We start from the raw sequence: 14,381 nt of genomic DNA on the forward strand, positions 1-14,381 counted from the left end.
TGCAAGGCAAACACCCTATCCTCTGTTCTATCGTTCCAGTCCGAATAAAAAGTAAGATTAAACAGTGCCTGTTAAGCAAGTTTTCTTTTTTTAAAAAAAGTACTAACCAAAAGAAAACCCTTAAATATTAATGATATTTCCTTTAAAAGTTTCTTTTAACTTCTGCCATATCCAAGAACATTCATCCATCACTTTCTTTGAGGACAAGTCAATAATTAGTAATTTTATTTCAATCAATGAACAAATATGTTTATAAACCAATTGGAAATTTGCAGGTCTACAGTGAGACCCCATTAATCAAGTCCAATAAGTCAAGTAAGCCAAACATTGTGCAGGCCAAGATCATAGCAATTAGTCTTTGACTGCAGTTTTCATACATGAATTATTTGTGGACTGCTCGTCTCTCTATCCTAAAAGTCCTACCCTTTTAAGCTGGATTTTTTTTTCATCTAAACAGTGACTTGGCCACTGAGAAGCAATTGCCATAAGGCTTACGGAGTGTGAATGGTGAACTCTCCACAAGAAAGCTGTGAATGTTACCTGATATGGATACACAACTACAAAATATATTTTATAAATATACTCTAAGGATCTCAAGATTAGGGTAGTATTCATCCACATGAGTGAAACAGCTGACTTCTTGGGATGTATGAGGGCCAGGGATGTAGTTCGTTGAAGAGTGTGTGCTTTGCTCAAATGAGGTCCTGGGTTCAATCCCAGCATCAATAAAATAAGAGACAAAAGAGGACACAGAAGGGTAAAAAAAATCAACATTATGAAAACAGATTCAAAGATTGAATGAAGATAGGCGATCACAAGCCAAGTGGCCCTGAAGTGTTGGAACTAGAAGCAGGGAAAGATTCTATTCTGGAGTCTTTGAAGAGAATGAGATACTGACCGCATTTTTTTTTTGAACCTCTGGTCTCCTAACTGTGAAAGTATACTATTTTATTACTTTCAGCCACTTAGTTTGTTGTTATTATAGTCCTAGGAAATTATTGCAAAAATATTATCTCTAATCGGTTAAAAAGATAGTCTTTAATAAGCACTTGGACTACGGATTGGTAATTAAAGTATCCCAAAAGATATCTCTCTAAAAGTTGGAAATGAAATATAGGGAAAAAAGAATCAAGATGCGCCAAATTGGATGAAAATCTAGAAGAACTATGGAGAGAAGAAACAGAAGCTAAGTTATATGTGTAGAAAATCATAAAAAAGAAAAGGTAAAGTGAAGTTATGTAAATCTGGTGAAACTAGGGTCCCAGGCTTCTCCCTTTACTGTGGTAAAGCCCTAGATTATTGCAATCTTATTTCTTATTTTTTACTAGTTTTATTAAAAACACCATGATCTACAAAATTGTTCATCACACAGTTGTTTCAAATGTTTAGTGTTCCAACATAACAAGTGTGACCTTCCCTCCATCAATGTCCCCAGTTTTCCTTCCCCTTAGGCACATAACAAATTTCCTTTATATTGCTTTTTTTTTATCATTCTATTAGCCAGTTCTTAATGTTTGGTTGGAATAAGCAATATACAGCAATCATATTTCTAAGCATAACCTCCAAGCACTTGAGTAACCTTTGATCATTGTAACCAAATGAGTCTTATTAACACTATTATTCTTAAAAAGCAATATGGGATTTTACAGTCCTCCAAATATTTCAATGGAGCCAACTAAATGTGAACATGACTAGTTATAAGTAGACCTGCCTTAATCCCTAGAGAAGAACAACAGCCATTCTCCCCCCAGAAAAATAGGTTTTATAGATATAACTAAGGAGTTCAATATCTTTCAAATAAATGTTTCAATTTGCCATGTTCAAGAGCATATGCAAAGATGTTATTAGAAAAATTTCTGGAAAGTTGTGTGTGCAGAGGAGGAGAGGCCTACCATCCTGGTAAGAACCCTAGTGGGGTTATATCCATAGAGCACATTGGCAGAATTTTCTGCACATTCAAAGACTATTTTTAATTTACTTTCACAAAGTTGTTCACCATAATGGATTGCATTCAATATTTCATCACCTGTCCCACCACCATTGCATCTTCCCACCACCGCTATTTTGAATTTTTCTGCCACCACTAAGTTCTGCAGAAAAGGCAGGTGCTAGATAATTTATTTTGTATTGCTTGTTATGAATAGCATAAGATGTCACTCCTGGAATTCTAAAATTTTAGATAATTAGGCTCTGGAGAAATGTCTGCAGCGAGCTGCTCGGTTCTGAGATGCATTTGTGTGTCTCTGGATCATGGTCATTAAAGAGCTTAAACAGTAGCTAGAGACAGTTTGTGGGTGCAACCTTCAGGGTCCCCTAGGGACTGGTGGATGAGAAGGACAGGCCCATCCCCTACCCCTTGAGGCCTGGAGATTGCTGGTTCACTGAACCAGTGTACCTGCACTTCTCATTGTGTTCTGGAAGTTGGCGGCCACCGGGGTTCCTAGAGGGCAGGTGGAGGGATGACGCCTGCTCCCATCTGAGGCACCCCAATGAAATCAACCTGGCTTAAAGTCTGAAGGCATCTTGACAGCAAGCCGCTCAGTTCTGAGATTCTTTTGTGTGACTCAAAGACTATTTATGAATCAAAAGAAATACTCCCATAAAAACTTAAAACTCATTTGTAGCAACTTTTACATAATAGTCAAGCACCAGTCATCCAATACTTTTGAAGTTTTAAGGTAAATTTTAATTTAAAATTAATAACCAACAGATTGTTCTCATTAACGAACCATCACTTTAATGAACTGCAATTTCGGTTATGCTTGTTTGCAGAACAAAGAAGTAAGAAAAAGGGAAAGGATTGTATGAAAACGTTTTTCAAAATAAGTTCAAGTGGTTATATATTCTTTATCTCAAAATTATACATAATATACCATGTAATTTAAAGGGAAAAAAGTAACTTTCTTAAAAAAAAGTGTCATGCTTGTTTTCAATCATGAAACCATATAGTTGAAACCACATAGTTTTATGACTTTTTTTCCTTTTCCATAGATTTGGTTTGAATATCTGCAGACTCATTCCAGTTCTAGAGATCCTGAATTTTCTGGACCACATCCAAATTCCGAGTACTGAAATTTCAGGACAAGCACACCAAATTAGATGAGAAAGTAATATAAGAGCCAACTGAACACAACAAACAAAAACAGTAACACAGAGGGCTCAACTAATGACAAATAGCTTAGTAAATCTTCAAAACTCAGCAATACTGAGGTGAGATAGAACAATTTTCGCAAATTATCTTTTATGTAAGAATTTTGATAATTCCTCTAGCCATTGGTTGTAACAAGTAATATAAATCAGAGTATTATGTTCCTGCTAAAAGGGCAAGCTTGGGGGTGGCTGGAGAATGGGGACAGAGGTAGAGGGAAGGTCACGCAGGTGCTAGGATTGTGTTGGAACATAAAAAGCCATAATATGTGGGGCTGGAGCAGTAGCACAGTGGGTAGGGCATTTGCCTTGCATGCGGCCGACCCGGGTTTGATTCCCAGCATCCCATATGGTCCCCTGAGCACCTCCAGGGATAATTCCTGAGTGCAGAGCCAGGAGTAAACCCTGTGCATCGCCAGGTGTGATCCAAAAAAAAAAAAAAAAGCCATAATATGTGTATTCTGAGCAACCCTGTAAACTATGGTATCTAAATACAGAAAAAACATCAGTACTTATTTTGTAGTGCTTTTCTGAAGATTACATAAAATAATTCAGCTCCCTTAAAAAGAACCTGCAACTAGCATTTCCACAACATGCTTATGTCTCTATTTTTTATTATTTTATTTTTGGAAATAAGGCATGCCCAGCAGTGTTCAGGAACTATTCCTGGCTCTGTGCTCAGGAGAGATTCCTGGCCATGTTAGGGGTACCATATGTGATGCCAGACATAGAGCTGGGGGTCTCACAGAATGCAAGATAAGCACCATTACCCCTGTACTATCACTCTAGACCTCTGTAGGATAACATAGCCACAGGTAGTTTAGGTTTATTGGGTTACTCCCGTCACGGTGCTCCTATTCCTCTTTGTTTATTTGTAGCTTCTTTCTTAGTGTTTTGTTGACTTGTAAATAATGTTTTTCTCTTCTCCTTGAGTCCTTTGCATAGTTTATTCAGAACAATGTCCTTTTTGTACGGACACAGGAAGACTTAGCAAATGCTATGCTTTTGTAACCTTATGTCATTTGACTCTACATGATATTTTCCTCCTGGGAATCTGCTCTCTTGACCTAAGCATCAGCTGCCTTTACTTCCTAGCACCCCCAAAAGCAGGGTCCCGACGAGGGACAAGACAGACCCAGGGCAAGCGGTGAGTTGTGTGCTACCCTGGCATCGAGATGGGCCTGGCCAAAGTGCCTAATGCTTAACTATAAGTTAAGAGCTTGATCATGGACAAATGCTGTCATGATCCAAACAGTGATAACTAGATTTGGACCCTGCTAGGGTGAGGAATGATTAATCTGGCCTGAGTGCTGTGGTCTGAGTCTGTGGCAAGATGTTGTCAGGAGAGCTGCCTTGCAAGCCTCAATGTATCTCTTGCTATGTCCATACAAAAATAACTAGTATTAAGATGTTAATAAGTGTTTGGACTAAGGAAAGAAAAAAAGAACCTTAAGAGTCAGGAAGGGCTTTGGAATGCCCTGCCCTCAGGAAGGGTTTTCTTATGTTGATTTTGCTACCTGGCTGGGTATAGCCTAGAGGGCAAGGTGAGAGAGACCAGTAGGAAGAGAGACAGAGAAGCGAGGGAGGCTGCAGTTGATCCAGAGAGAGGACGGAGCTGGGAGTGCGAGAGATGAGAAAGATGGAAGATTGAATAAATGGTAACTAATCAGCAACCAGCTTGGTCCTCGTTCTTCCTTCGCCTGTGCTTGACCACCGGCCGTCCTGATCCAGTCCACACACTGTGGTTCCGGAGCACCAAACGCGGGTGGTGAGACAGAGCTGCCCGGAGAGCCTGCGAGTGCACGCGCCCCTCCACGTGCATTAGTTTTTTACATACCTCTAAATTATTTTTTATTATGAATGATTTATATGTTGCAAGCAGGTAGCACTGTAGCACTGTCATCCTATTGTTCATCGATTTGTTCAAGTGGGCACCAGTAATGTCTCCATTATGAGACTTGTTGTTACTGTTTCTGTCATATCCAATACGCCATGGGAAGCTTGCCAGACTGCCGTGAGGGCGGGATACTCTTGGTAGCTTTCCAGGCTCTCTGAGAGGGACGAAGGAATCGAACCCGGGTTGGCCACATGCAAGGCAAATGCCCTACCTCCTGTGCTATTGCTCCAGTCCCTGCAAGCAGGTGAAAAAATATATATGCTATACATATCTGTGTGTATATCTATATATACTAAGAAAAGGGACAAAGTAATTCATATAAAAAGAAGAACCTGAACATTTTAAGGGTAGATTAATAAATCTCATTGCATCATTGGCATGCCTATGCAGGGGCTGGAGAGATCATCCAAAGGGATAGAGTATATGACTTTGTAGTTTAATGCCTAGATTTAATCCTGGCGCACATGCCCCATGCCCAGGATTGCCAGATAGAACCATGGAAGTCTATAAGAGCAATTCTGTACGCAACCAACACTGCTTATCTGAACTGAATGTCACCAACAGTAGCCACAAACCCCAAAGTTGGGGAAGCACCCTCCACTAAAAATAGTCTGTGTTCTGACTTTTGAGTTATCTTGTTATTTCCCTTTAAAATAAATCTTCCAGAGATTATAAGAAAGCAGACAGCAGACACCATCTGAAACACCATCAAGTGACATCTGATAAAAAGGTGAAAGCACTACTTAGTGTTCCTTTCTCTGTCCGAGCTGCCTTTTCCCCCAGCATGGGAAGCCAGTTTCCAAGCTGTGGGGCAGACCTCCTAGTCCTTATCTCTACTACTCTTGGGTGTTACTCTCCCACTCTGTTATTTTATATTCCAAAGATGAGTGCGATCTTTTTATGTCTGTCTCTCTCCTTCTGACTCATTTCACTTAACATGATACTTTCCATGTTGATTCACTTATATGCAAATTTCATGACTTCATCTTTTCTAACAGCTGCATGGTATTCCATTGTGTAAATGTACTAATAAATAAATAAAGGTGAAAACAGTGACAACTTCCTCTTATTGATAGAGATGAAATTAATCTTAATAAGTCACTCATGCAGGTGCTATTTTCTACATGCCCCAAAGTACAGATTCACTTCCCTTTGATCTAGTGTAAATCTCATTTTTAAAGCACATTACAACATGGATTCTTCCCATAGAGGAAGCACTGATCCAAAATGCAAACTCACAGAGATCTCGAAATGCATGGCGAAAGCAGAGCAGTCAGGAATCTAGCCTCAGTCCATGTCAATAAGCTGCTGCATCTTTAATCAAACATTAATCAATTATTTTAGATTGCTAAGGGAAACTAGACAAAATGAAAAAGCAGCACTCAATGGGTAAATGTTTGATGTGCAAGGTCTAAAACTAAAACTTACATTAAATCATGCTGAAGCTAGGGGAAATTCTGAAAATTTTTTAAAGTATGGTATTTGGTTTCTCTGTTTATTTCTTTACTTTAGCATTGCATCAAGAACTAAAAATTTCCATGCTGTTTTATTATACACCTTCTAATATGATTTTTAACTAAAATAAAATAGTTAAATGATTTAGAAATTAATCATATCGAAAATTTCCAATCCTATAATTAGGCATTTGCAAATCTTCACATGTCAAATAGTTTTCTGCAATATTAGCTTTACATCAAACTATATCTATCGAATACTCAGTTCTGTTTTCTAATAAAAAACGTTGCTTATGCTTCATTGCATTGACTAATACTGAAGCATTAAAAGTATCATTATTATGTATAAATTATGAAGAGCAATTAATTTTTTGACCCTCAGAGTTAAACAAATATCCAAAAATCTTCTAAAAGGGACACAATTTGTGAATTACATCTCTGCTTATTCTAAAATAAGGTGACTGCAATTTATCTAGCTAAATTGGTCATTGTCCTGTCCATATGATGGTTATCACAAATGAATTCCAAGTGGTAAAGCATCTAGCCTTAATATTCTTTCATTTGACTCCATGTAAAAATCAATTATTCCAGTGAAAAGATTAAATTATCAGTGTAATGTGTATTTATTAACTGTCAATTACATACTAAGTTCCTATAAATTTCAGCTTATGAGCAGTCTTCCTCCTTTATGTCTCACAGGACCTGTTTAACAGATTATTAATTCAGAAATTTTACTGATTTTTGTAACAATTAAGAGGGTCTCTACTCATAGAAAAGATTGTTGAGTGCGCTAGCTGAAAATGATTCTCTAATGATATCATAGTTCCTGGAATCTGTGAAGTTGTTACCTTACATGGATAAAATAAAGCAGATGTAACCAAGTTAAGGTTTCTGAGATGAGAATTGTTTTATCTTGTTTTATCTTGGGTGAGTTCAATTTAGTCACAAGTGTCTTTATGACAGGAAGACAGTAGAATTAGATGGTAGCAGTGGATATAATGACAGAAACAGAAAAAAAAAACTAGAAGATGCTACACTGTTTGCTGAGAAGATGAAGATGGGAGCCACAAGCCAAGAAATGCAAGCAATCTCGGATGACAGAAAAGGCAAGGAAATGTTCCTCTAGAAATTTCCAAAGGAGTACAGCTCTGACAAAAACTTTGTTTCAGCACCATCAAGTCTATTTTGAATATGCACCTTCCAGAACGATGTCACTGTCACTGTCATCCCATTGCTCATCGATTTGTTCGAGCGGGCACCAGTAACGTCTCTCATTGAGAGACTTATTGTTACAGTTTTTGGCATATCCAATATGCACGGATAGCTTGCCAGGCTCTGCCGCGCGGGCTCGATACTCTAAGTAGCTTGCCGGGCTCTCCGAGAGGGGCGGAGGAATCAAACTCTGGTCGGCTGCGTGAAAGGCGAACCCCCAACCACTGTGCTATCGCTCCAGCCCCTCCAGAATGATAAGAGGATACATTAGTTCTTATCATACACTTAGTTCACGTTAGTTCACCACAGTGTTCAAAAACAACCAAAAATGCGAATTATTTCAAATTTTCCATATGCTTATTCATATTCGTGCATATTATTCATAAAGTTATAACACTGTAGCACACTATAGCACTGCCATCCCATTGTAAATCGATTTGCTCAAGCGGGCACCAATAAGGTCTCCATTGTGAGACTTGTTGTTACTGTTTTTGGCATATTGAGTACACCACAGGTAGCTTGCCAGCCTCTGCCATGTGGGCTGGATACTCTTGGTAGTTTACCGGGATCTCTAAGAGAGATGGAGGAATCAAACCTGGGTCGGCCACATACAAGGCAAACACCCTACCCATAGTGCTATCACTCCAATCCGAAGTTATAACAAAGGTGATTAAAAAAATTACCCATTGATGTATTATCAAAAACAAGGGTCTTCTATAAAATTGGGTGACATAAAAATGATCAAGTCATATTTTTTTTAATTTCAACTAAGATATTTTTGAACAGCTTCTAAAAGGGCCTATTAGAGTGCCATGGAGTATTCCATGAGTTATTTAGCATGGGAATATAATCATGGGTAAATATAATACCATGTTTTTATGAGCTCTTAAAAATACTATCAAAATATCTGAAGAATCTTCAGGGAAGATTCTTCCATTTGAGGAAGGCATATACCACACCACAGGTCTGTAGATATATGGACATTTATTTTGAGAAAATTGCCCCTCAGTCATTTAACAGAGAGATTTACCTGAGCAAAACTCAGTAGTAGGTTGGCAACTTATTTTCAATCAGCCGTTTTTCTTGAAACACTGTCACTGGACAGTCCATGAAGCACAGCCCTTTTGATAGTTTCTGTCACAAAGATAGAGAACAGTTTTTCCTCTAGGCAGAACATGTTAAAGAACAATTTTGTGTACCCCTGGCAAGCTCCATAATGGAAGAGGTATTTTTGCAATCATTCAATGTGAATGCAAACAAAAAAAAAACATTTTTTTCAAATGAGGAATAGCTGAATATGATTTTATTTTCAACTAAAGTGCAACAAAACTAAAATATACATACTTCCAGCCTGAAACTGCTTTAATTAAATAAATAAGATCAATTCTCTATATTAGAAGCATTATATGTGATTTATCAAACATATAATTATATTCATTCTATCACTGCAGAGAGCAAATAAAACTTTAATTTTTTTTCCACCAAAAGAATTGCTATAGGTTACCTATCATTCAAGTACTGGATTTTCAAAAATGTGAACCAGGTTCTCTCTTAAACTTAATAAATTTTAGACTTTGAGAACTGTACATCAGTTTTATCAGAAACCTGACAGCCATAGAAAGAATGACAGAGGCATTTTGATATCAGAGGTTTGTCTAAAATTTCAAGAGCTTTCATTTATAATTCTTAGATCAGTTCCAGGCCTAGAAGATAAGTTTTCAGCACTGCATACTAATAAACTATTTTAGTTCACATGTATTAGGAAATTTCAGAGTATTTTTTTTTAATTCTCAGACTACCAAAAAAAATTAAATATCTCCCATAAGTCCCATCTATCTACCTTTAGATATTTATACTCTAAAATTAATTTCTTCCTTTAGCATTATATCCCTAAAATATATTATAAAAGCTTTAAAAATCATAACATAGACAAAAGAAATCTGATGACCTAGTTCTATGTTAAGCTGGACACAACTCTAAATAGAAGGATGATACTTCACACTTGTGCACTCCGGAGCTGCTACCTAGCAAAGCACAATAGTCTGCAACAATAGCTGAAACAGTTCCCACTCTCCAAATTTTGAGAATTTTCTTTTTCAGTTACAAAAGGTTAATTTACATCTCTCATCTTTGTCTTTGAATAAGCTTGTGTTTGGGTCATAAGAGGCTTCTGTCAATAACTAAAAATTCTCTAAGGACAGACTCCATCTTCATACCTGGATACTCAGAATAATGTAAAGGACAGAGTCACTTAGTCTTTTTTTTTTGCTTTTTGGATCACACCTGGCGATGCACAGGGGTTACTCCTGGCTTTGCACTCAAAAATTACTCCTGGCGGTGCTCAGGGGACCATATAGGATGCTGGGAATCAAACCTGGGTTGATCATATGCAAGGCAAATGCCCTACCTGCTGTGCTATCACTCCAACCCTGCCATTTAGTCTTGAGCGTGTCTTGAATCAACACAGATCAAAGACTCCTCAACTTTTCAAATTAAGAATACCCTCAACTACACTCTTTTATGTGTTACCAGGAGGGCAACTAGAGGAACAGCTCAATGAGGGACAGAATAATGCTCAGGTAATGTTTGGGAGGGAGAAAATTTTGTTGATTTAGTTGCAGAGATGCTTCTGGACCACTCGCTAGACTGAGTCATCCAGGGCACTCCAGAGGCACCGAGTGAACCTACTATCTGCCAAAGAAGAGCCCTGGCAACTAAAATCCTCCACACACCACAATCTCTGCTGTGGTCACGGCTAGACTCCACCGCTCCTGAGCCTCATCCAGAAATTGATCTGTTGAAAAACTCAGGTACACGGGTTTTGTGACTGAAATTTCCAGGCTTTCACAGAGTTAGGGATGGGCTATCCCACCAAACCCCCATCTCCCTATTTTTCCAGAAACCTGGCAATCATGCCCATGAACTGCCTCTGGTGCCAAATGAGCTCATTATCCAGCCATGATCCAGAGACTCATAAATAAATCTTGAAAGAGATCAGCGAGTTTCAGAGATGCTTCTCGACCCCACACCAGGCTCTGTGATTCCAATCTAAACATCCTGGAAAGTGTGGTAGCTCATGTGGCCACACAGCATGTCGAAATTTCACAGTACTGACAGCCCAGTAGGAGCACAGCAAATTAGATGGGAAAGTTGCATAGAAGCCCACTAAGTTTAATGAGCAAAAACACTAATGTAAAAAACTCAACTAGCACCTAACAGCTCAGTAAATCCTCAGAAAAGGAACTCACCATTGTGAGATATATGTTGTGACAAATAATATAAAGTAAATTATGTTAGGTATGCTAAGGAGGCAGTCTTGTGTGTTGGGGATATTGGTTTAGGGAAGGTCACACTGGTGGTGGGATTGGTGTTGGATCATTGGATACCTAAAACAACTGTATAATGAACAACTTTGTAAGTCACAGTGCTTAAAATTCCAAACATTACAAAAGGCAAGATTTCATCTTCTCTTATAGCAGACTAGTATTCTCCTGTGTGTATATACATCTATTTTGCACAATCATTCATTAATTAACATTAGATAGATTCTGTGTATAGACTATGAACAGTACTGTAATAAATACATCTTTTTAAATTAATATATTCAGTTTTATCTTAGATACCTGTAAATATAATTACTGAATCATATAATAGTCTTATTTTTAATATCTTTGAGGATTCTGTTTCCTATGGTGACTGTACCAATGTGTAATCCCACCATCAGTGTACATAGGTGTTTTTTCTCTAGAGCATTGACATAAGTTTTTCCTCTTTGAAATAGGTCTGTCTCATAGTTATGACGTGGTATTTCACTGTGCTTTTGATTGGAATATCCTAATAACACATTGTGCTGAACATTTTCTCCATTTATTTGTTGGCCAATTATATTTTTTAAGAAAGTGTTTATTCAAATCATCAGCTCTTTTATTAAGTTATTTGATATTTGCTTTTGAGTTGTGAAATTTATCTTTTTTTGAATAGTAATCCCAACTGGATGTGAGATCGTAGTTGGCCATTTTGTGTCTGTGCATTTTTTGTTTCACTGCATGGAATCTCTTATTCTTTAAGGTTCTTCTTTAATATCACATGGATTTTTTAGCTTTCGTTTTGCTTTAAAGGACAGTGTGTGTTACCTGGAAGGGTGGCAGTTGCGACCCTTCATGCAACACAATAGCGTGCAAAGCATCATTGCCTTCAGGGATTATAAAATAACAAGACCTTGTCACCGAAGCACTCATAGCAGGAATTTCAAGTATAAGATGAAAAATAGCTACTTAGGATGAATTTTTGGACATTTATTAAGATCCTTAGGCTATTCAAACTAAGTAAGGACAGGATCCTATAAAAGGTAAAGATTTATGCCACAGATAGGAAGTTGGTTCAGGCTGGCTTATGTTTTAACTCTATTAGAAATGGAAAGGTGCTCCCTGAAGACAGGAGAATTTGCAGGCATTCTGCTTTCATTATACAAAGACATTAATAATAGGCAAGAAGAGAAACATTCAGAGAACCACATGTCCCCAACACTCTCAAACCATTGTCGGATATCTCCAAGAAATTGTTGTTAAATAAAGTCTTTTGTGCTGGGATGATTTTGTTGAAGAGATATAAAGGTTACTCAACATATAAGTTCATTTATTTACTGAAAAAAATTCTAATCTTAAATATTTGCTTCTGTTAGATTAGGAGATTATTGGTGGAAAATACTTTTAAAGCATGCTAAAAATCAAATTCTTGATTATTCTTGTTTTCCAAACTTCTTACACTATATTGTGCTTTTATTTCACATTTTTTAATAAAACAGTAACAGAGTCTACAAAAGACTTGAGCTGAATTCCCATTGAGAGTTCACGACTCATCCTCAGCTAGAGATAAGGTATTTCATTTGCCTGTACAACACTCATGACTGCATCTTCTTTCTGCTTTCTGATGTTATATTCTGTTTTTAAGTCCATGCTTACTCCGTACTCATGCTGAAAGTTTAGCTTCAGGTTTCAAACCCCGTTTTTCTTTGCATTTTCTCTAACTCTGTAACTGGAGAGAATGTGACTAAACCTAAGGAAGAAGGAATAATGGAAACCTGAGAATAAATCATTGACAGAAAATCATATGTTTATGTACTGATGCAACATAAAGTAGTATGTTTTCAGGAAGACAAAGTGTTATTTCTATTCAACATCAAAGTATATCAAATCACCTGAGAGAAGAACTGATTTTTAAAAGGTTGGAAAAACACAGAAAAAGGATAAATTTAACTTGTTTTCTTTACAATTGTGTTCTTTCAGTAAATAATAGAGTAGATAATAATAAAATATTTAAAAACTGTCCATAGGACAATAATCATATGTCTGTGAGTGTTCTACCGTTATTAAGTATTTATACATATATATGCATTATGGAATCTTGTATTTTGTTATGGTATCACCAAATATTTTTGACAAGCACCACATTAAATAAGATGATCAAAGTAAAATTTTAATAATTTCTTTATCATTGCTAACCGGAGCATGTACAGGGTCCCAGGATTGATCTCTGACACCTCGCAGTCCTATGGCACAAAATATATTTTCTTTTACTATAGAATATACCAGAATAGGAGCCAGTGATATAGTAGAGCAAGTATGGTACTTGCCTTGCACGCAGCCACCCAAGTTTAACCCCAATGCACCACCGGGAGTGATTCCTTGAACACAGAATCAGGAGTCAGACCTGAACACAGTGGAAAGTAATCCAAAACACCCCCTCAAAAGGTTTAAAATACCTCTAACTATTTTTAATTTGCTTTCATTTCTATTTCCTTTTTATTTAAATGCTTACATTATAATTTTTCAGAAAAATAAAGGTTAAGAAAGAAACATCTGGGAACAGAACAATGGCACAGCAAGTAGGGTGCTTGTCTTGCATGCAACTGACCTAATTCAATTTCTGGCACCCCATATGGTCTCCCAAACCTGCTAGGAGTGATTCCTGAGCACAGAGTCAGGAGTAAGCCCTGAGCATCACCAGATGTGGCTCAAAACACAAAAATAAGTAAATAAGCAATCTTACATTATGGATCTCTGTGTCTTGTCAACCAAATATTGAATCCAAAATTAAAAGCTAATATAAAATAAATTAAATGTTGGAACATGTGAGTAACAGTTTTTGTGTCAGGTATAATTTGATGTCTTAAAAAATCTTTTCTGGGGCTGTAGCGATAGCACAGCAGGTAGGGCATTTGCCTTACACGCGGCCAACCCAGGTTTGATTCTCAGCATTCCATATGGTCCCCAAGAGTGATTCCTGAGGGCAGAGTCAGGACCCTTTCCATATCCTCCTCAAAGGCAGTGCTATGGTATAGATAAAATGTACACCTTCTACCTTCCACTTAGCCATACCCCAAAAAATTATTATATTTATCAGGTCTGATCAAGCCAATCTTAACAATTTCAATGCACTTGAGAATAATGAGCCTAACATGAGTTGTAATTATTTTTTGTTTTGGAAAAAAAAATTATCTTTTTTTATTTTGAGATTTTTATTTAAAAATAAGAAAAGTAAATATCTTAGGCAAAACTTTTCCCCTGTTCCTGAATAAACCTTTGCTGAAGGCAAAGCTGAAATAGCCAAATCACAACTTCAAGACCAAAAGATTGAAGTTCAAGATCAAAATATCTTAGACAGCCATAAGA

Source organism: Sorex araneus, chromosome 2 (assembly GCF_027595985.1).
Source record: "Sorex araneus isolate mSorAra2 chromosome 2, mSorAra2.pri, whole genome shotgun sequence".
In the NCBI taxonomy this organism is placed as follows: domain Eukaryota; kingdom Metazoa; phylum Chordata; class Mammalia; order Eulipotyphla; family Soricidae; genus Sorex; species Sorex araneus.